This window comes from Schistocerca americana, unplaced genomic scaffold (assembly GCF_021461395.2).
Source record: "Schistocerca americana isolate TAMUIC-IGC-003095 unplaced genomic scaffold, iqSchAmer2.1 HiC_scaffold_1421, whole genome shotgun sequence".
NCBI lineage: Eukaryota > Metazoa > Arthropoda > Insecta > Orthoptera > Acrididae > Schistocerca > Schistocerca americana.
The window spans coordinates 27,501-30,364 of NW_025725503.1; the positions used below are offsets into that span (position 1 = coordinate 27,501).

The following is a 2,864-nucleotide window of genomic DNA, read 5'->3' on the forward strand; positions in this document are numbered from 1 at the left end:
AAACGGACCGGACGAGCCGACCGATTGGTTTTGATCTAATAAAAGCGTCCCTTCCATCTCTGGTCGGGACTCTGTTTGCATGTATTAGCTCTAGAATTACCACAGTTATCCAAGTAACGTGGGTACGATCTAAGGAACCATAACTGATTTAATGAGCCATTCGCGGTTTCACCTTAATGCGGCTTGTACTGAGACATGCATGGCTTAATCTTTGAGACAAGCATATGACTACTGGCAGGATCAACCAGGGAGCTGCGTCAACTAGAGCTGAGCAGCCGGCCGCCCGGGAGTGTGTCCCGGGGGCCCGCGCGAACACGCAAGCGTCCGCTCAATTATTCTGCAAACAGGAGGAGGCTGAGCTCCCCTGCACAATACACCTCGAAACCCTCTCAGGTCCCGGCGGCGCGCAGCGCCGTCCTAAGTACTTGGTCGGGTTCGAGAGAGGCGCAATCGCCCGGAGTTTGGCGAGTAGACGCTTTAGGTGCGACCACCCGTGCTCCCAACTGAGCTTGCCGCTGCCGACAGAGGCCCGGGAGCGTGCTGTCGTGGCATTGCCGGCGGGAGACAACACGCGCCACCTACGGTGGCCGGCAGCTCCAACGCCAGCGCCACAGAAGGACAAAAGCCCCACTTGGGTGCCGAAGCGAACTCTCCCAGCACAGCGCACGCGCCAACACGTCCGCACAGCTGCGATACAAACCACCTGCGAGAACCGCAGAGGCGACCGAGCAGCAGACGGCGTCGCGGCGCCGAGCGCCGGGCGGCGGCGCATCCTCAGCGCACACAGTCCTCAATCGGACCAGCACACTGCAGATGTCCACCGCGCTTCGCACCGGGCCCGCGAGGACCTACTTTGGCCGCACGGCGCCGCGTGCAGGGTGCGCCGGCGCGCAGCTGCGCCGCCTGCCGCCTCCGTCGGCCGGCGCGCCTGCCACTGGCCGCCCCCACCAGCCGGCTGTAGCGCGTGCGCCCACGCACCGCGCGGCCAGCACGCCGGGAGGCCCCCCCTCACCGGCCGGGGACGGTCCCACCCAGCCACCGCCGCGTATCGCTTCACACCCACATGCCATTCACGTTCGTGGGCATGGTGGGTATCGCTGAAACAACCGGTTGGTAGCTCAACCGATCGTCGCCATCACTGATTCACCTCTAGCGAGAACAACCGCACCACAACCGTTTACCAGTTGTTCATTTGCGTAACGTCACCAGCAAACGTAGACGTCCATCGCCATTTGCAAATTCAACGATTGTTGCATGCCTGTGTCAGGTGTCACGACACACTATGTCTGCCCACATACACGCAACAACATGTGCACGCTTCGCGAACACGTGGAAGGTGGCCCCCGTACGTATGCGATGTCCATTGCGCGAACGACTGTCAACCGGCCTCTGTCGCATGTCGCAGATGTGGAACGCAGTGCACCATGCTATCACGGTGTGTGAGAAGAGACGACTACGTCTGACAACACGCGCCACTACATCAACAGACGGCTCATGCTGATCGCCATCCACGGCATACCATACTGCAATCCAGCTCTTATAGGGAGACGACACGTAGCTGAGTGCACAATATTTGGACCGTATGGTTCGCCGTTGTTGGCGCAGTCGTGGTACGGTCACACATGTACCACGATGTATCATTCAGTACATGAGGACCAATGTGCAGTACAGTGTGTGATTTGGACGTACAACATCAGCGGACAGTTGACACACGCCGTACCACAACGTAGGCTGTGCTTCGCCATGCAAATGCCAATGAACAACTGCGAAGGGCATTGAGCATGTACGTCCTGCTGCCATCCGCATTACAGTGTATAGCTGCAAGGTGTTTAACATGAAGCGATACTCTGGGGACCAGGCAGTGCGAGTAGCAAACTATATTGCGGGGGTTGCAGTTAGGCAACACCACACTAATTTAACGCGTCGTATGACAATTACAGAGCAGGTTAAGGCCCAACGTGTGTTGGGTTAAGGCCCAACGTGTGTTGGGTTAAGGCCCAACGTGTGTTGGGTTAAGGCCCAACGTGTGTTGGGTTAAGGCCCAACGTGTGTTGGGTTAAGGCCCAACGTGTGTTGGGTTAAGGCCCAACGTGTGTTGGGTTAAGGCCCAACGTGTGTTGGGTTAAGGCCCAACGTGTGTTGGGTTAAGGCCCAACGTGTGTTGGGTTAAGGCCCAACGTGTGTTGGGTTAAGGCCCAACGTGTGTTGGGTTAAGGCCCAACGTGTGTTGGGTTAAGGCCCAACGTGTGTTGGGTTAAGGCCCAACGTGTGTTGGGTTAAGGCCCAACGTGTGTTGGGTTAAGGCCCAACGTGTGTTGGGTTAAGGCCCAACGTGTGTTGGGTTAAGGCCCAACGTGTGTTGGGTTAAGGCCCAACGTGTGTTGGGTTAAGGCGCAACGTGTGTTGGGTTAAGGCGCAACGTGGGTTACGTTAAGGCGCAACGTGGGTTACGTTAAGGCGCAACGTGGGTTACGTTAAGGCGCAACGTGGGTTACGTTAAGGCGCAACGTGGGTTACGTTAAGGCGCAACGTGGGTTACGTTAAGGCGCAACGTGGGTTACGTTAAGGCGCAACGTGGGTTACGTTAAGGCCCAATATAGGTTAGGTTAAGGCCCAATATAGGTTAGGTTAAGGCCCAATATAGGTTAGGTTAAGGCCCAATATAGGTTAGGTTAAGGCCCAATATAGGTTAGGTTAAGGTACAATATAGGTTAGGTTAAGGTACAATATAGGTTAGGTTAAGGTACAATATAGGTTAGGTTAAGGTACAATATGGGTTAGGTTAAGGTACAATATGGGTTAGGTTAAGGCGCAATATGGGTTAGGTTAAGGCGCAATATGGGTTAGGTTAAGGCGCAATATGG

General features: G+C 55.9%; 1 non-coding gene across 1 annotated transcript in view; it reads right to left on the reverse strand.

Moving 5' to 3' along the window:
- The window catches only part of LOC124567939, a 1,910-nt gene extending 1,659 nt beyond the window's left edge, over positions 1-251 (reverse strand). The window contains exon 1 of the ribosomal RNA XR_006971069.1: positions 1-251. This exon is cut by the window's left edge and continues 1,659 nt beyond it. This is a non-coding gene — a ribosomal RNA (small subunit ribosomal RNA).
- Between the last annotated feature and the right edge of the window lie 2,613 nt (positions 252-2,864).